At 37.0% G+C, this 9,766-nt stretch overlaps 1 pseudogene; it reads left to right on the top strand.

Moving 5' to 3' along the window:
• The first annotated feature begins 332 nt into the window (after window positions 1-332).
• On the top strand, window positions 333-2,453 carry LOC132103512 (G-protein coupled receptor 20-like; annotated as a pseudogene).
• Window positions 2,454-9,766: the final 7,313 nt, after the last annotated feature.

Below are 9,766 nucleotides of genomic sequence, written 5' to 3'. Positions count from 1 at the left end.
AATTAATATGTAAATTGAGCAGAGGCCCGAGTAAATAAACACATGAAAGAGCCGGGAGTCTGAAGACTTCAGACACTGCTCAGAATTCATTTGTGTATAGAGGGATACACATCTATTCCCATGAATCTCAGTATCCAAACAAATTCTTCCCATTAGTCTTAATTATTAACACATCTCATCCTGAACACCATTTGAACGGTGCCAGAATAGGCACCTCTTCGTCAGAGGTTTCCAGGCTGTTTGTTTATCAGGCTCATTCTTTCTGTGATGGAAGTAAAGCATATTTGTTTTAGCAGGCATTTTTTCCATGATGCCACATTGTACCATGTGACATGATGTATACTGTACACAGTCTTAAACTAAATAAATGGTCATTTATTTTTATGTTCTGCATACTAAATGTACAACTTGACCAGAGAAACTTTTTGTTTGAATTAGCCCACTATTTCATATACTGTAGCATAGTGCAATTGTATACAGAGTGTATGGTAAACAGTTTGCAACTATAAATGTTATACTACTGTAAATTAGCTGAAACATTCAGCAATGACTTCTGTTTTATTTTTACAAATATATATGACCTAAAATTAAATATCCATTCAAGCCACTTAGCTATTTTATAGTAATACAAAATTAAATCTTTATTTCAGTCTACACATTGAACCTTTTAATTATTTATTTATTTATTTATTTCATAAGGTACAACATGTTGTATTGTACCTAAACTTTTTTTGTCTATTGTTTTATTATTTCATTTAATTGAATTAATTTATAAATTATTCAGAAAAAAATAAAATAAATAAATATTAAATAAAAATAAATACATTATAAATAACTTTCAAAAAATATTAGTACAATGATAAATTAATTATTCTCACATTCTTATTAAATAGGATTTATGTATTTGAATTACATATATTTACATTTCCTTCCATTTGGATTAAAGTGATGCATATTTTTCAGTCATACGTAAATGAAACAAATTTATGAAGGTGTTTTAAATATATAACCAGGTTTATTTGTAGCCATTTAGTATCAAAAATCCCATTTGTTTCAGTCTCATACATTTTAATTGAATATTGCTTGCTCCACAGTTACTGTAGCTATATTTTATGTTCATACTTTTAACCTGAATAAACTGAATTGTCTTCACAATTAACAGATTTATGTAATTTGAATAATTTAATTTTAAATATAATTTTTGAATTAAATCAAATAAATTAAAATAGTTAATTATTAGTCTTACTTAAAATGACTTAAAATGCATCAAGTTTAATAGTCTGTGTTAAAAGTACAGTACAAATCGAAATTTTATATGAAATCTTGAGTATTTTTTGAGTGTACAAATAAATTGCTTCAAAAAGGGAAAAAAAAAAACGGCCATCTACTGTAGTTGCACATTTTTGTTTTTCTTTGGTTTTTGTGCAGATCCAGCCCTAAAACCACAGAGAAGACCCTTACAGAGTGTTCACTGAATGTGAACCTCACATCAACATCAGCTCCTTCCCTAACAACCAATACTTCTCCACCACTCCGTGAACCTTATTTGCACAGACTGGCCCAGTTGGATGAGGGTCTGTATAATGACTTTTACAGCCTGTGGATAGCTCTGGTGGTCATCAACACCCTTATCTTTGTGGTAGGGATGACCGTTAACAGTCTGGATTTGTATGTCTTCTGCTTCAGCACCAAGCCGAAGACCATGTCAGTCATCTACACCATTAACCTGCTGGTGACAGACCTGTTGGTTAACCTCTCTCTTCCCACTCGTATCATATTGTACTAGAGGAAAATGCCTCATCTGTTACATGAACATATTCAGCTACTTCGTCAGCATGTACTGTAGTATCCTCTTCCTTACCAGCATCTGCGTGGATCGCTACCTGGCCATTGTTCAGGCAGAGGCCTCATGGAAGTGGAGGAACCTGGTGTGGCCAAAGCAGTGTGTGTCTGCATTTGGCTGTTCGTCATCATCGTGACCTACTCGCTGCTCGTGACAGCCTTCAAGCATTCAGGCTGCTGACTTTCCAAACTCTTCACCCAAATCATGTGCGCCCTTTCCAGCCCAGGTCTCGTGCAGCAGAGCCGTGACTGACACATGAAAGCTGTATAGCTTCTGTCAGCCATTCTGGTGAACTTCATTATCTGCTTCACACCGTTTCACATCCGTCAAGTTCTGTTTTACTTCCATCCTGATTTGCCTCAGCATGTGATTGTGTACCATGTGACTGTCACCCTCAGCAGCCTGAACAGCTGCTTGGATCCTGTGGTGTACTGTTTTATCACCAGTAACTTTCAGTCTACCATGAAGAGATTTTTTTAGGAAGATGGAAAGAGAGCAGACGAGTGGAGATATTATCAGCATGCAGAAGAGCTCGAAGGCTTCAGGCACAATGATTGCAGTAGCCAATAGTATAAGGTTAAACATGAGCCCTGTCCAGCAGGGAAGCTGACCCGCATGAAGGAGCCCACATGTGCCATGTAGTTTTCAGATGGTTGCCATTACAATGTCACACTAATCCAAAACCAGTGGCATATAGTTGAACATTTGTGACTTTGTTTCACTGTGTTCTGTAATTACCTGTATGTAGAGATTTTATGTGCTAGCAGGGGCGGACTGGCCATCGGGAGCACCGGGACATTTCCCGGTGGCCTGACGGTCATTCTGGCCTGCCGCTGTGTAGTTGATCAGGCTGACGTGCAATAGGCTGGTATTAAACTGTGAAATCAGTGTAGCCAGATTGGAAATCCCCAAGTATCGTACCAGAGGTTCAAAATTATCGTATTTGGAAGAAAATGATCGTACATGAGTCAAAATAGTTATTTATCTATTCTAAACCAACAACATTTTGACACGACCTGCAAATTACCATAATAGATAACAAGGCTTATTGTTGGACGGAAGCAGTGAGACAAAATACTATCCCTTTATTTTCAGTGACTGTCTGCGTCGCGGCGCATATTAAAACATATTAAAATGATTTTTAACACTTGCTTTGTCGTGTCCAATGAAGAAGGAATTTAGCTGTTGCTGCGTGGTGCGGTTAACTCCACATCTGAGCCGCTGTCATCGGAATCCTGCGTGTTGCCAGATGTTGAAGGGGTTCTTGCTGTCATGGACCGCCCTGTGCTCATTGGCTTTAAAGCAGGGCACTCTCCTGCATTCTTAACACACACTCAGGTGCACACGAATGCATTTAAAGTGTCTGTAATGAGCCGATTTCGTGTATGAGAAAAGAAGCCCTATGACTGCAACTACCATCATTTAAATTTTCATAAAATTCTGAAATTATCGTACATTACGGGATTTATTTTCATTATTGATCGTACATCGTACAGAGGTAAAAATTATCGTACAAATACGATAATTATCGTACGTCTGGCAACACTGTGTGAATTAATTGACGGTTTTATGAATCTACGAATCAGGCGATCGCTGAGTGAAAATGACACCACCACATGACCAAACATCAGCGAAGCACTGCCTAATTGGTTATATCCAGAGGCAGGCTTTGTCTTAGAAAATCGCGCAAAAAATGGAGCGTAAATGCAAAGGAGGAGCAGAAAAGGAACGTATAAAAAGGAGAAAAGCCCTGGCCACAGACGCAGCAAGTTGCTGCAAAATCCCAGCAATGTTCGCCACTCGCCAGTAAGGGAGCAGGTCGGTCAGAATTACATTTATATTTAGTAGGGATCGGACGGTTCACTGAAAAAACCGAACCGTTCAGTTCTCCACACACTGTTCGGCACGCGCTGGGACCGCTGTTCAACTTAAAGTCCCCGTGAAACGGAAGTTGCAAACGACTTTTCTCCAGTGTTGTGACGTATTTCTGAGAGAAACGGAATAATAAATGAGGAAATAGTGGGCGTGGCTTATTTTCCAACTAGCACCTGATTGGATCTAGATAAGTAGGTTTAATTAAAAAAATGGAGGCAGATCTAAACGCAAGATGAAGAACAGGAACACACGGAGGATCATTTCGTCACGGGAATCAGACCTTACATGTTTGAGCCGTTACATGCGGAGAGTTTGTGAGGTACCAACAGTGTAGACTGACGGGACAGCGTTATCTGTTAATGACAGATATCCCAGATAGCACACGTACATCGCGGAGACGTCTTTGAAAGATCGTAGCGTCTGGCAAACATCGCATTCGAACGACCGTTTTTTAATATTAATGAGCCGTCTTCCTTACCTCTATACGATGTCTATACGATTAATCTTAAATAGTTTAAACCCAGATAGCACACGCACGTCGCGCAGACATCTGTGTGACGTCGTCGTTTTCATCTGGAAGACGTTTATATTAGGGCGTGTGCTCATATGGTTTACGTCGCCGAGACATCATTGCCAGCTGTTAGAACGACGTCTAGGCTATGTAAATAAGACGTAAATAATTTAGAACGTCGGCAATCCGCTCTTTTAAAGATGTTCAGCAGATGTTCATACATCTCCAAGACATCTGATTTATGTAGCCCAGACATCGTTTTAATAAATAATTCCTTCCATTAACAAAATTAATTCCCATAAAATGCAGCCGCTTGTCACGCTGTACGAGAACTAACGCAACTTCAGCAGGCGTGTACCACGTTAAACACAGCAAACAAAACAATGTTTCATAGCAACGGCAAACCGCGCTAAAATCTAATGAGGAAACATAACACTTACAATCTGCTGTTCTCTTCTGTTGCTCGACTGCTTCTTCTAAAAATTACTTGCAAAGGTAAATATGTAGCCTACTTTTACCTGGCTTTGGACATACTCTTCCTGCGTGAGTCTAGTCTACATTAAACCACGTGCTGCTGATGCTGCAATGCTGAGTGCGTGGAGAGTGTTGACGAGTTGTGAGGAAACATATGTGCTTGAGGTATAAAACAAATATATTTTGAATACTAATTGTGTGACGTTTGTGATCGGTTATATCTTTAAAATTACGTTATGTTGATTGGGTTAGATATAATAATCAGCTAGTTATAGAAGTTGTTGTGCAGGTGAAGTAACCACGCTTTCTTGAACCTAGAATAAAACACGCATTTGCTGTCGTTTTTAGAAATACATTTATTATAGGCAATATATTTATAATTAATCATTTATATTCATTTTTAATTAATTATAAAAGGCCACATTAACAGAACGCTATATTATCATAGGCTATTCAAATAAAACATAACAAAACACTCTATATTCCTACAATACACTAATAACATAAATTACACCCTCCCTGGGGCCAAGCGTAGGAAATCTTTGATGTATTTCTCTGCCTCTGCTTCCGTTGGTGACAACAGGACGGGATTCCTCATGGCTGAAGCTGCATAAAAAAAAAGAAAAAAGACACTTTAATTTTTTTTTATCCGAGTACATTGGTCAAAAGATATCAAACGTGCAGAGAGTTCATGCGTCAAGCTCTTCCTGAGTGAGTTTACGTAAAACTACTGAAGCTGCGTGGAGAATGCGTAAGGAAAGATTGGCTTATAAATCAAATTGTAAGGAAAGATTGGCTTATAAATCAAATATCAAATATATCAAATAAATCAAATATTTTTTATTCTACCGGTAAATGCGTTTGTGATCGGTTATGTAATAACTTTGAAATTACGTAGGCCTAATGTTAAATTGAAAATCACCTGTTAGGTAGTGAGCACGTTGTTTCGTGCACGTTTCTGTGGTTGGTCAATACTTATTTAACTGAACGTTTAAACCTCCTTTTAAGTTCTTAACAAACTATTATAATTGCTAACTATTTTTGAAAACGACACGTTGCTGTTGGTATTACCACATGTTTGATTATTACCTCATATGAACATGTTAGCAAGTACTTAACGTACCTGACTGGCTAACTTCCCGCCATCAAATCTAATGCATATCTGTACAACATTTGAACTTGCCTATTAAGAGTGAGCCGACGTTCGATGCCTTTATTCCCCGCTTGTCTCCTCTCCCGCACCAGTTCAGTTCCCTGGCGACGTTCGTGGTGAAGACCTTGAAGCAGATTCTCCACACGGTCTTCTTCATTGTTGGCCCGCCACTGATGGATAATCTCCCCACCTTCAACAGGTAAATTTTAAGTAATATTTGAGCATATAGATGTACCTCTTCTGTACTTTTCTTAGTATCCGTCAAAAGTTTGGAATAATTCTTATTTTGTAATGTTTTTGAAAGTCTGTTCATTGACTATAAGAACTGTTTTCTATTTTGAAAAGCAATTCCTGCTTTGCAAAGCTGAATTTTCAGCAGCACTTGATCCTTCAGAAATCATTATGCTGATTTGCTGCTCAATAAACCTTTCTGATTATTATCAATATTGAAAACAGTTGTGCTGCTTCATAGTTTTGTGGAAACTGTGATGAACTACCATTCAAAAGTTTAGGTAAGTAACCATTTTAATCAGCAATGTTAAAAAATGACAAACACATTTATTACATTTCAGAAGATTCACATTTCAAATAAATTGTTCATTTGAACTTTCATTTGAACTTTCTGTTCATTAAATAATGAACTGTTCATCAAATAATCCTAAAAACAGGATAACCGTTTCTTCAAATATATGAAGCAGCAAAAATTATTTTAACATTGATAATAACCATTATCAATAATTGAGCACCAATAATAATTGCTGTTAACCAATCAGAAAAACAGAATATTAGAATATAATATAACACTGAAGACTGGAGTAATGATGCTGAAAATTTAGTTTTGATCAGAAAAAATACATTTGACATTGACAATATATTAAAATGGGAAGGTTTAATCATATTTAACTGTTACTGTTTTCACTGCATTTCTGAAATAAAGTGTAGCCTTGCTGAGCAGAAGAAACTTCTTTAATTATTATTATTATTTTTTTTACAATCTTGATAATCTCAGACTTTTGACAAGCGTGTAAACATGCACAGTATTTCATTATTAGTTGTAGGTTGAAAATTCAGTTGATTCTTACCATTCTCTGCATAAACCCTCTGTCAACTAAACTTTGTTCCAGCCGGTCTAGCTCTTCAATAGATGCAAGTGGAAAGACGTCATCCTCTTCGTCATTCTGCATCTGTGGTAGAATGCGTCTGTTTCCCACTAGAGACTGGACAAGTGAAGTCAGGTGGTTGATCTTCATGTCCATTTTCTCTAGTGTTTCCAGAATTGCCCTTGCTGCAATACAGAAGATCATTTAAATCGATAAATGACTTGCATGGTACAATACTCAAGACTGGATTTTGGTAAGTAAAAACTTAAATGCTGATGATGATTTTCATAACAGCATAACACAATATATGTAAAAATATAATTTGTAGGAAACATACTCTCCTCTCTTCCTTGGTGGTTCCCTGAAGGTCTCAGGACAGAAAAGGTTTGCACTATTGATTGAACAGATAATGTAATTATATGTGTGTGTGTGTGTGTGTGTGTATATATATATATATATATATATATATATATATATATATATATATATATATATATATATATATATATATATATATATATATATATATATATATATATATATATATATTAGATTGTCTTTAAATGTTGATTTCCTCATGCCTAATGAATGCTCTTTTACCTTGTGTGTTAGGTGGATCAACACCCCAGCTGGCTCCATGATGCTCTGCCTGAGAGACGCCCACTGGAGCTGAGAAAGGTGGAGTAGGTAAGATTCACTTGTTACCAACACAAGTTAACACACACTAAAATATAAAACCGAAAAGCATAAAACAGATTTTTGTTCACTTCTTATAAAAACAGTATGGTTAATTTATTAATTATTACACTGGCATTACCAACAATCACCAGTCAGTATATCAGTGCTCTTTTGAGTACAGTTAGGACTCTAATATTTCCAAATGTGAGTGTGACTATTCCTGGCACCCCCTGCAGCATTGGTCTCGTCACTTGATTCTGTCAAATCCGTTTGAAACAAGTGTAATGTTTATACTTTTGCCTGGCTCCTCACTACTGACTGCGCACGCATCTCCCAAAATGGGTGCAAAATCACAAAATGGATGAGGCGTTTCTACTTGACATGCTCTCTATTATACAAATCTTTGAAATGACAAGGGGTGACTAGGAGTAGTTGCTCTCCGAAATAGGGATACATTGATATGAAAATTTTGTCCGAAACCGATAACCATTAATTCTTTATATCTGAAAGCCAATAACGATATATTGGACGATAAATCTAAATCCAAAATTTGATATACTTAGAGAGCCTAATTACAAGTTTTGTCCTAAACACAACATAAATCAAACATATACAGTACAGAAGCTTAGTTTGAACCAGTCTAATATTCCTTCAAATTAATTTTAGACTCATATGGCCAATAAAAAATTGACAACACTTTAGAAATCCAATCGGTTATCCAGATACAGTGGCCACTTAATGTGAACAAATGTAAATGTGCCATGTCCTGATTGGCTAATGATCCAATCTGCTTGATTGGATCACTGTGAAAGCATGTTAATGCCAAGTGTAAACGCAGCCTGTGTCTGGTAAGGACACTGTCAGTTATTTGTTGTTTTTATTTATTTTCATTATTTCTTATCTTACTCTGTGATCTTCCTTGGTGGTCACAATCACCTGAGGGTCTCAGGACAGAGAATGTGTGCTCTATGGAGTGGAAAAGATCATGAAATATACAGTTTTAGATTTTGTTGAAGTGCTGTGAATAAGATTTGTTTTTTTCTCCCTTTTCTATTGTAAGTAATGCTCTTTTACCTTGTGTGTTAGGTGGATCAACACCCCAGCTGGCTCCATGATGCTCTGCCTGAGAGACGCCCACTGGAGCGGAGAAAGGTGGAGTAGGTAAGATTGGCTTGTTTCAAACACAAGTTAACACACACTAAAATATGTAAATGTGTAGTTAATTGAAATATCAGAAAATAATAAAACACTGGAGTTGGACAAAGATGGAGAGATTCAAAAAGAAGTGACAACATGTAGCGCAAAAGGACCTTTCTGAATGGTCAGTTGATGAATTTATGTTGCTGATGTGAAGTTAACTATCTTCAATTAGCATATTCTGTCATGATAATCTATAAATCGGTTGTGTGGGAACTGTTTTAAGATGCCTACAGAGTGACATGCTATTGCATTTGTGTTAATACTGTATTGCATGTGAAAAGACGGATCCGACAGCTTGAGCAGACTCACAAATGTGCTCTACAACAACAACAATTCTTAACATGGACTGTGTGTTCCCGGGGTCAGGGTTTATGTAATTTTTAGGGTTAGTGATGTCACTAACCCTGGAGGAAGCTTGTGTAGTCCCTACCAGTTTTTTACAAGCCTGTCTTGTTTCCTCCTACTTACTGTAATAAATGCTCTTTTACCTTGTGTGTTAGGTGGATCAACACCCCAGCCGGCTCCATGATGCTCTGCCTGAGAGACGCCCACTGGAGCTGAGAAAGGTGGAGTAGGTAAGATTCACTTGTTAAATTTGCAAATTAACACTCTAAGGCCTCACACTCATCGGGACACATTCATTTCAGAATCTATCTTAACAAGGGTGGATAATTTTGAGTCATCCCAGTGCCTTGAGTCTGGCTACATTTGTCCAAAAATCATTTTGCAGTTATTTTACTGTAAAGTGCATTTCAATTGCAATTTGAACTGTGATCTGTTAACTGACTCTATTTGGGTGAGGGATGTCAAATTGTAAAATTTACTCAAGTGAATTTATGTGCAGTAATCTTACTCCGTGTTCTTCCTTGGTCGTCCCCTGATGTTCTCAGGACAGAGAATGTGTGCTCTATGGATTGAACACACATATGATG

Source organism: Carassius carassius, chromosome 24 (assembly GCF_963082965.1).
Source record: "Carassius carassius chromosome 24, fCarCar2.1, whole genome shotgun sequence".
Taxonomy (NCBI): domain Eukaryota; kingdom Metazoa; phylum Chordata; class Actinopteri; order Cypriniformes; family Cyprinidae; genus Carassius; species Carassius carassius.
Note: the sequence above shows the minus strand (reverse complement) of the source record. Positions and strands in the feature narration are given on the sequence as shown.